The sequence below is a fragment of the Myotis davidii genome, unplaced genomic scaffold (assembly GCF_000327345.1).
Source record: "Myotis davidii unplaced genomic scaffold, ASM32734v1 scaffold544, whole genome shotgun sequence".
Taxonomy (NCBI): domain Eukaryota; kingdom Metazoa; phylum Chordata; class Mammalia; order Chiroptera; family Vespertilionidae; genus Myotis; species Myotis davidii.
Genome location: NW_006297018.1, coordinates 2179535 through 2190750, shown reverse-complemented (window position 1 = coordinate 2190750; position 11216 = coordinate 2179535). Strand labels below are relative to the sequence as shown.

Genomic DNA, 11216 nt, shown 5'->3' with positions numbered 1-11216 from the left:
CCCCCCCTCAGCCGCCAGCCCGCATGTACTCCGCACCTTAGTATCTCACTTCCGCACTGCTCCTCCTCTGAGTCTCAGTGATATTCTCTTTCCTCCTAGTTGTAGAATTTCCACTCAGCCAGCCTTCCTGTGGTTCTGGATGATGTCCGTTCCGTCTTTTAGGTGTAATTTGAATTGGTTGTTCGAGGCAGCAATCTCCGGCGTTAACCTATGCCGCCATCTTGGTTTCTCCCCAAGAATGAGCTTTAATATTAAAAACATCAACAACTGGACAATGTTTTATGATTTTACAAAATACCTTCATATAGTAGTAGTCTTCAATTAGAGGCAATGTCTCCTACCCCCACCCTACCCCACCAGAGGATAGATTCTCCAGAGCCAGGTCCCTAGAAGCAACCACAGGCAACAAAGCCCACACTAGCCTGTGCCATGCTGGGCTTGAGGTCAAGGGGGATGCTGCCCAAATTTAGGTCACATAGCAAACCTGCCCTGCTGCTGGTTTGGTTCAGGTTGTAAATCCAGAGTCTGGGACCCAGAAACCTTGCTTGCTGTATGACTCAAGAAGTGTTGCATCTCTTTAAACCACAGTTTTCCCAACCATACAGCAGGAAGATTTTCTAATCTGTTTGTGTAAGTCAGGGTTCTCTAGAGAAACAGAGCCAATATGCATATGCATATCTACATATGCATATACATACGTAAATATATACAAACTGTAAGGGATATTTTATATACATACTAGAGGCATAGTGCATGAATTCCTGCACTGGTGGGGTCTTGCTGGCCCACCCCGATGGGGGCCCATTGGGCCGGGCCAGCAGGGAGGAGGGGTTGCAGGTGATTGGCCAGACTGGCCCTGCCCCAGGTCAGGGTGTTGGGGCCAGTGGGGGGGAGGGGCTGCAGGCAGTTGGCCAGCCGGCTCCACCCCTTATTGGGGTGTTGGGGGTTGATTGGAGGCTGGGCTGGCTGAGGATGGGGGGCTGATCAGGGCCTGGATCAGGCTAGTTGGCTGCTGCAGTGCGTATCATAGCCACCAGCTATTCTGGTCGTTCCGCCATTCCGGTCGCTGGACTTTGATATATATAGATTAATTATAAGGTTTGGTCCGTGCCAGTTATGAAGGCTGAGAAGTCTCCAGATCTGCAATTGGCAAGCTGAAGGCTCAGGGCGGCCAATGGTATAGTTCCAATCTGAGTCCAAGTCCTTAAAACAGGAGAAGACTCATGTCCCAGCTGGGAGGCAATCAAGCAAGGGGAGAAAGTTGAGAGAGAGAGAGAGAGAGAGAGAGAGAGAGAGAGAGAGAACAGAAATTATCATTTACTCAGCCTTTTGCTCTGTTGTTCAGGCCTCCAGTAGATTGGATGAGGCCTACCCACAGAACGGAGATGGAGCCATTTGCTTTACTCAGTCTATCCCTTCAAATGGTAATCTCATCACTGCTATAGACTAAGTATTTGTGTCTCCCCAAATTCTTATGTTGAATCCTAATGCCCAATGCAATAGTATTAGGAGGTGGGGCCTTTGGGAGGTGAGTAGCTTATGAGGGTGGAGCCCTCATGAATGAAATTAGTGCCCTTATATAAAAGAGACTCTAGTGAGCCCCTTCTGCCATATGAGGTTACTCCAAAAAATAGCCATCTAAGAGCCAGAAAGCAGGCCCTCACTAGACACTGCCTCTACTGGCACCCTGATCTCGGACTTCCAGCTTCCAGAACTGTGAGAAATAAAAAGGTGCTCTGAATGCGAATCAGACGTATAGTGAAGATACAAGGCCAAAATTTAGTGATGAAAATATTTCTAATTTTTGAGTTGATGACTGTTGTTCAGGAGATATAATGTACACTTATATAGAAGAGTTTGTATTTGAATTTTGAAAAATTAGTTTCATAATATTCATGTTGTTTTGTTTATTTAAAAAGGCCTCTGTTTCATACACCTTAAATTATGCATTCTCTGAGTTCTAAGTTCTTAGATGAAATGTTACCTTTTTAAATTAAAATAAGTGATTACCATAGTGTTCTGGCAAAAGCAGCACAGTACTATGGATTTATGGGATACAGAACAAAAATGTTCTTGCCAGATTGAAATAATCTGTGTGTTTTTTTCATAGTGAAAAAGAACTTTATGATAGACTGTAATATTGTTCAAAGTAATAGCTGCTCCTTTCTGGGCAAGGACTGTAATTCCCACCCCATAATATCAGGTCATTGTATGTTTTCACTGTCCCCCTTTTACTCTGAAGAAAGGCAATGTCAGATAAAGGCTGCCACAAGCTTGGGTTCTGGACATGGAGCTAAGCCTGCAACAGACATAATGTGAGCTAGAAATACACTGTTTGTTGTTGTAGGCCATTGGGATTTTGAGGTTGTTTTCACTAAGCATGACCTAGCCCGCCCTGACCGTTAAATGACCTGAAATTTTCCCTAAACTGTAACTTCTGTTCTCAGGGAGACCTCCCAGCTTAAGAAATAAGATCAACTCAAAGGATAAGGTTGCTTTCCATTGCACTGAGGGTGCATAAAAGAAGGAAATGAGCGTAGCCCGGACTTTGGGGAAGATAAAGCTGACTGGTTACTCTCAGCATATATGTAAGGGTGTGGTTTTGGACTTAGCCTGAGTTCAAATCTTGACTCTACCACTCACCTGCTAGGTAGCCTTAGGGAGTTACTCAATCTTTGTGAGAGTCTGTTTTCCCTTCCACAAACCTGGAATAAAAATATTTATATTAATAGGATTATGTGAAGATTAAATTATATCATATATATAAATCACTTTAGCATAGCATTAAGAGCTCATCACTATGGGTTTACAAGATGCAGGAACTCAGCAATGGTAGTTATTATTAACATTTGTGTATACACACAGAGAGACATTTAAATAATTTAGGCATTCAGTCTGAATGCTGACAAAACATTCACAAAATAGAGAGAAATGTGATAACTTAAATCACTCGCTAGTTAGCATAACTATGCACCATAATTTTGCTCTAATTGCAATATGGCTAGATAGTGATTTAAAATGTTTGACAATTACTAACATTTGAGAAACCAAGTTTATTCAAAACTGTTTTTGGAAAGAGAATATGTTCATAAATGTAAAATTGCTAGAGTCGTATTTAAACCAAGCCACCAAATAATTTCAGCCAACTTTTAAAAATATGCTCTCAGTGTACGGCTCTGAATGGGGTTAACAGCAGGTGAGAAAAAGAAGAAATAAATCACATGTGGTTTCCTATCTCAACTAGTAGCTTAAGTCTGATGATAGAAATAGGCACATGAGCCCTGGCCGGTGTGGTTCAGCAATTAGAGCATCTGTCTGTGCACCGAAGGGCCGTAGGTTGGATTCCCGGTCAAGGGCATGTAGCTTCGTTGCAGGTTTGATTCCCTGCCCTGGTCAGGGCACGTGGGGAGGCAACCAACGGATGTGTTTCTCTCACATCGATGTTTCTCTCTATCTCCCTCCCTTCCACTCTATCTAAAAAATCAATGGGGGGGCGGGGAGGAACAGACATATGAACAACCAATTCTATTATGAGATGTAATGACAGCAATGCTAAGTACCATGCTCATGTTACACCAGTTGAGTGTAACATGATAGTTTGAGGTAGAGGATATATTCGTCTGCTCTGGCTGCCATAAAAAAATACTATAGACTAGATGGCTTAAATGAAAGACATTTATTTTCTCACAGTTCTGGAGGCTGGAAGTCCAAGATCAGAGTCCAGCATGGTTGGTTTCTGGTGAGAGTGCTCTTTCTGGCTTATAGATGGCTGCCTTCTCACTGTATCCTAACATAGCCTTTCCTTAGTGCACTCAATAAGAGAGATTGATCAAACTCTCTGGTGTCTCTTCTTATAAGGGCACCAATCCTGCCCTCATGACCAAATCACCTCCCAAAGGCCCACTCCAAATACCATCACATTGAGGACCAGGGCTTCAACAAATGAATTTTAGGAGGATACAACATTCTGTGCATGACAGATGGCATAGCAAATAGAAACACCAATACGAGAGCTCAACCGTCATTTTATAGAAACATAAGCAACAGCAAGAAAAGTAACAACAAAAACTCATAATGTAACAGGGCTCTTCATTTATTCAAGTAATCCAAACTGCCCACCTGCTGTGATAAGTATATCCATGCTGTGGATAAGAGTGAGAATGTGAGAGTCAGGAGCCTTTATCTTACAACCCCTAAATAAATCAACTGAGAGATGCAGGTTATATCCAAACATCAGGATTAGATGGCAGGGAGTGTATGTTGGGTTGACTTGCTGAGCAGCCTGGTGATCTCCAATACCTGGATCATGTGGCAATTGAGGGGTGGGGACAGGGGAGAGGCCTAGGACTAGCTCAGGGAAGACTTTCCTGTGATATTTAAATTGAGACCTGGAGAGTAGAAGAGTAGAAAAAACTAAATTCCAGACAGGGAAAAGCTATGTGAAGGTGATGAAACAAGGATGAACTTTGTGTCCTTGAGTGACAGAAACAAGACCAGTGAGGCTGGAAAAGGGTGAGAAAGGAAGGGGCTGAGTGAAATGGAGTAAGGTGGGAAAGGCCAGGGCAGATAGGTAAAATTTGGGACATCTGTTTAGTGGTTACCAGGTGTAATGGGAAGTTATTAAAGGAAAGACATAATCCAACTAAATTTTTTTTGTGTGTGTTAATCTTCACCCGAGGATATTTTTTACTTTTTTTTAATTTTATTTTTTATTACAAAGGGTATTACATATGTGTCCATTTTTCCCCCCACCCTAGACAGTCCCCTAGCCTCCCCCACTCCCCAGTGTCCTATGTCCATTGGCTATGCTCACATGCATGCATACAAGTCCCTCGGTTGGAGGATATTTTTTTAAATTTATTTTCAGAGAGAGAGGAAGGAAGGGGGAGAGACACAGAGAGAAACATCGATGAGAGTGACACATAGATTGGCTGCCTCTGGGGTCGAGCCTAAAACCAAGATATGTGCCCTTGACAGGAACTGATGCTAACAGGGCAACAGCAGGCTAATGCTCTATCCACTGAGTCAAGCTGGCTAAGGCTCCAACTAATGTTTTTAAGTTTGTTATGGTTACTCATAGAATTAAACATAGAATTATCAGTGATCCAGCAATTCTACTGCTGGATATATACCCAAAAGAATTGAAAGCAAGGACCCAAACATATTTGCACCTGTATGTTCATAGCAGCATTATTCTCAACAGCCAAAAGATGGAAACAAGCCACATATTCATCAACAGATGTAAGGCTAAACAAAATGTGGTATGTATGTACAATGCACTGTGTTATTCAGCCTTACACAAAAGAAATTCTGACATATAGGTACTATAACATTGATGAACCTTGAAAACATTATGCTAAATAAACCAAGCCAGATATAAGAGGACAAACACTGTCTGATTACACTAATGTGAGGTTTCCAGAGTAGCCAAATTCACAGAAACAGAAAGTAGAATGATGGTTATCAGTGCCTGTGGGTAGGTGGGTAGGGAGAGTGAGGTGTTATTATTATTTAATAGATGCAGAGTTTCAGCTGGAAGAGATGACAAAGTTCTGAAGATGGATGGTGGTGGTGGTGGTTACACAACAATGTACTTATGCTATTGAACTACTTAAAAACGGTTAAAATGGTAAATTTTTGTTACATATATTTTACCACAATAAAAACATTTGTTATGGTTTTTGCATAGGGAATTGGAGGTGGGCAACAAAATAGGGGGCAGGAGAGACCAACTCCTGGGCTCTTGTGTAGCCCTGGTTAGAGAGCAGGGTGGCTTGGATGAGGTTGGAGCAATAGAGACCAGGAGAAGTGATGGATTATCAATTCATTTTCAAGCTTGACTCCATTGGACTAGGTGATGTTCTTGATGAGGGTGATAGTGAGAAAGATAGGGAGGGAAGTGTCAGGGATGGCACCACCCTGGTGTCAGGTATTAGCAATGAGAGATTAAAAATACCATTCTGAAATGGCAAACACTGAAGGAGGTACATACTGCAAGTGGATGGAGGTGGGGAGTTGGGGGTTCAAATGTTCAGGTTTAGATACACTATGTTTGAGATGACTATGAAAGAACCAAGTGCAGCTGTCAAATAGGGATTGGATATATAGGTCTGGAGCTCAGAAGGATATAACAGGTAGGATGTGACAGAAGATAGATACCATTGAAAACCACAGGATCAAAAAGAAAACAAACAAACAAACAAATAAAAGGAAGAAAAAAGAAAACCACAGGATCAGATAAGATTGCCTAAACCAAGAGTGTAGACCAGTGATGGCAAACCTTTGTTTTACTATGGTTGCAAATATCAAAAAATTTCTATATGTGACACAGCACCAGAGTTAAGTTAGGGTTTTTCAAAATACTGACACGCCAAGCTCAAAAGGTTTGTCATCACTGGTGTAGACCAATGAGAAGAAAATGCAATCCAAGAACTGCAATCAGACAGTCTTTGAGGAGAATCGCTGTGGTTTTCTGCTTCAACAATGTTTGGATAGAACCGGCCCTTGACCCCCATCCCAGCCAGCTGCCCATATCTAGCCTTCCGCCACCTCCTCACAGCTCCCTCAGATAGCCCCAAGGCCCCTGCCACAGCTCTAGTGCTGTGCAGCCTACTTTCCTTAGCCACCCACCATGATGACCACGTCTACCTCACAGGTGCACCAGAACTACCACCAGAACTTGGAGGCTGCCATCAACCGACTGATCAACCTGGAGCTCTATGCTTCCTACATCTACCTGTCCATGTCTTACTACTTTGACTGCGATGATGTGGCTTTGAAGAACGTTGCCACATATTTTCGTCACCAATCTCATGAGGAGAGGGAACATGCTGAGAAACTGATGAAGCTGCAGAACCAATGAGGTGGCTGAATCTTCCTTCAGGATATCAAGAAGCCAGCCTGGGATGACTGGGAGAACAGACAGAATGCAATGGAGTCTGTATTACACTTGCAAAAATGTGTGAATCAGTCGCTACTGTACTTGCACACACTGACCACTCACAGAAATGACCCTCATTTGTGTGACTTCATTGAGATTCACTACCTGCATGAGCAGGTGAATCCATCAGAGAATTAGGTAACTATGTAACCAACTTGGGAAGGCTGGGGGCCTCTGAAACTGGCATGGCAGAGAATCTCTTTGACAAGCTCACCCTGAGAGACAGTGATGAGAGCTAAGCCTGAGGCTGCCTTCCCACAGGTGTGGGGGTGACTTGCATGTTGGAGTCACCTTTATCTTTTGTATAACTTGTACCAAATCATCCATCCACTTATGGCTTTCATTTGCACCATTCCTTAAAAAAGTAATTTGATACAAAACAACAACAACAAGAATGCAATGAGCCTGCATCAGATCTGATAGGTTGACCTAAAATTCCAGTGAATCAGCTTGCTTTTCTCTTTATGAGATGTGAGCACTTGATTGAGAATTGCCAGTACCTAGAGACAAAAGAATGGAATCAAGTGCACAGGAAAGACTCTGATGCCTGGTAGTGCCTGTCAGTCACACAGACCTCTGATTCTCTCTGGGTGACTGCGCTGGAGCCCAAGTAGGCTCCGAGTACCACATGTTACTAAATCAAATTAACTTTAGTAATTCCTCTTTGCTTGGGGTGGCTGAACATGAAAAAGAAAGAGAAAAAGGATCAACTATGATGGTGAGAAGAGTGGTATAGAGTAATTAGATCCATGACCTACCTACAAGTATAAAGTCTCTTCCTGTTCTAACCTATGTGTGTTTCAGTCCCTTCTCCCCTTTCTTGTTCAACTAGTCTGATTGAAGCTTTGATCTGAGTAGGCAAAAGAGTTAAATCAGAAGGCAAACACTCTCATCTTTAAGTGAGATGTAATATCAATCTCATACTATAATGATCATAAGAATATCAGCTACTTTACTATCCTATATAATAAAGAGCTAATATGCAAATGGTCATCATGCCCTTGCGCCCTTGCACCCTTGTGTCCTTGTGCCCTCGCACCCTCACGCCCTTGTGCCAGGACCAGGGGACCTGAAGCTGCAACCCCTGCCCCAGCGCTGAAGCCAGGGGGACCTGAGGCTGCACCCCCCTGGTCCCCCCCAGCACCGGGCCAGGAGACTTGAGGCTGCACCCCCTACCTGGCGGAGCTTGATGGGGGACCTGAGGCTGTGCCCCTGCTTTGTGGGGCTTGATGGGGGTGGGGCCAGTCTGGTCTGGGCCTCAAGAGATTTTGAGGCATGCGCTGGTGGGCAGGGACTTGACTCGGGGTCTCGCCGTGCTCCCCAGACTCTGACAGGAGGGAGATTTTCATATACATTTTACTATTTTTTTTCATCTCTGACACTTCTATTATAGAGAAAAGGCAAATAGCAATATTAAAATATTTCCTCTAATTAATTTCCTTTTAATGTGCACAAATTTCATGCACTGGGCCACTAGTGTACTTATAGTTAATGGGAATCCCCCCCCCCCGCCACACACACACACACACACACACACATCTCTCCAGACTTATTTTGTAGTTTACAATTACTTTGAATTTCCTGGGCATGTATTGGTGAGGACCTAGGTAGGAAATAATCATGATTTTTCTGAATATGTAAGAACTTTCTAACAATGAATGTTACTAAAAATTGGTCTTTTAATTGGGGAGAATTTACCACTCACAAACCTGGACTAGGAAGGGGCTATAATAATCTGTGCAGGTGTCTAAACAGGAGTGGGTGTCTGCTGCTGAGAATGATGGTGGCAGGGACACTAGATGGAGAAAGAGCTGAAGGTGCTGCTGAGGTGTGGGAGGTTGTGAAAGGTGGACAGGCTGTGAAGCCCAGGGACTTAAGCCAGGTTTTGAAGCCTGGTTTCGGTGCAGGCTGGAGGGAGAGAAGGTCCTAGCTCCTGAGTCCAAAAGAATGGAGTAGGAAGAAGAGGACCAGCACTGAGAAGACAGATGGGTGGAGGTGGAGAGCCAACAGGCTATGTAGATGCCTGGATTACGCGAAGGGCACTGGGAGATTAGTGATACAAGGAGGTGCCAGATACTGGGGTGCTGCATCCTGAGAGCCTCCTGGGCATAAGAAAAAGGGTGAGGCAACAGACTGTTCCTATGCGGGCCCACACTGCTCTGCTTCCTGTCCAGCACTCGATCTGTGGTTAGAGTGTAGACAGGATCAACGGATCCGCCTGGAGGAGCCCAGGAAAGGTGTGCACGCCTGCATGTTGCTTCCAGCCTTTTCACGTGGTGCTGTAGTCAGAAGATGAACCTGGTGGTTTGTTGGTGCCAGTCTGGTTGTTCATCAAACATGACTCTGTGACTCTGCCAGGAGCATTCTGGGGGCAGAGTGACCGCAGCCTGAAATATGCAAGAGCCGAACCTCTCTGATGGGAGTCACCTGCGTTAGCGGAGTAGGCTCTCCACTCTGCTTCCATCCAGCCTGGCCCTATCAGGTCAGTGTTAGGTCCCAGGCTACCGGGGAGGAGGAGAACTACAGCAGTGTAGTTTGCTCCTTTGAATTTTTGATAAATGAAGAACATGGGAGATGAGTCTGGCTGGTTGTTAGGCCACCATTTGCTTTATCTCCTTGCTAAACAAGGAGGGAGATGGTGGGAGTAGGGGGTGACTTTCTTACTCATTCGTGGTAAGATTGTCTCTTCCTTCAAACAATCAAAGGACAATAAGGGCATGCCATGCCCTGAGGTCAGTCTAAGGAAGGGAAAGCGTGTTTTGATTAGGATTCGATGGTGGAAATGCTGGCCTGGAGCAAGATCAATGATTGCCCTTCTCCTTTTCCTACCATGCTGCCATCTCCCATTCCATGCATTTGTCCCCATGAGAGTGGTGAGATGAGTGTAGAGCAGTGATGGCGAATCTTTTGAGCTTGGCGTGTCAGCATTTTGAAAAACCCTAACTTAACTCTCGTGCCATTTCTCATATAGAAATTTTTTGATCTTTGCAACCATAGTAAAACAAAGATTTATATTTTTGATATTTATTTTATATATTTAAGTGCCATTTAACAAAGAAAAATCAACCAAAAAAATGAGTTCATAGGTTCGCCATCACTGGTGTAGAGTTATGAGATGATGCCTCATTCAGGTAAAGCAGAGCGCCGCTAAATCTAAAGTCAGGCTTTAGAAATGGAACCTTGTTAGAGGGGGCTGCCTCCAAGGATCTGGGAAAGCATCTAAATACCAACGAGGAGGAAAAAGAGCAGTGAAAGTGGGCAGGGACGCAAGTGCCTGTAGAGCACCTTTGTGCCTCCAATCCCTCTTTATCTTGTTCATCACCATGTGACCCTGGGAAAGTGGCAGGAGATCAAGAGTTTTGTCCCAAATAATTGAGATTCAGATCCCAGAAGTGATCTGAATAAGAGCAAAAGCAGGTCAAGTTTGGGTTAAACATGAATACAAGGAAAGAGGGGGGGACAGGGAGAAGATGAGGGGAGGGCAGACTTGAGCAAGCCGTATAATGATATGAAGACTAATTGATAACTATGCATAAAATGGCTATATTCTTTTATTGTACAGAACCAATGGCTCTGTGCAAAAATGATTTGATTTATCTCTATGACTGCCCCAACTAATTAAAAAAAATAATGTCCTTTTCAGATTGTGGCTAAATGAGGTTTGATAAATATACCTGACCATACTGTGAAATTGGATAGCAAGGAAAGGAATAAAAATTAGGTCCTCTTGTTGTATCCTCTGAGTATTATTTCCCCAAACGGAATTGAAATGAGGACAGGGAAGGATTTGATTAAAAAAATAATGAGAAAAATTGAATGAAATTCTGGTGAAGAAATATGATAAAGTTGGAGCTGAAGATTACTAATCTTCACAGTGTGAAACACTGAGAAATATTTATTTTTTAAAATTTGGGTCATTGGATGATTTGCCTCAGGAAGAGTTTCTGAAAAATAAACTCACCTCTTTTCCAAAATATTTGAATATCTATCTGTTTATCCACTTATCTGGCATTTCAGGCACTGTGATAAACACTTTATATATACAATATTTACAAGAACCCCATGAGGTAAGTACTTTGTCTGTGTTCCACAAATTAAGAAATGAGGTTAAAAATAGTTAAGTATTTTGCCTAAGGTTAAAGAGCTAAATGCAGAATAAGATGGGCATATCTGTCTGGTTCTAGAGAATCCTACACACTGAAACAATTTTCTAGGTTGCCTTGCAGTGGCTTGTGTGTCTGCAAAACAAGCAGATAGGGAATTCATCCCAGCCAAC

General features: G+C 43.2%; 1 pseudogene; it reads left to right on the top strand.

The window, feature by feature from the left end:
* The first annotated feature begins 6631 nt into the window (after positions 1–6631).
* LOC102768274 lies at positions 6632–7179 on the top strand (annotated as a pseudogene).
* Positions 7180–11216: the final 4037 nt, after the last annotated feature.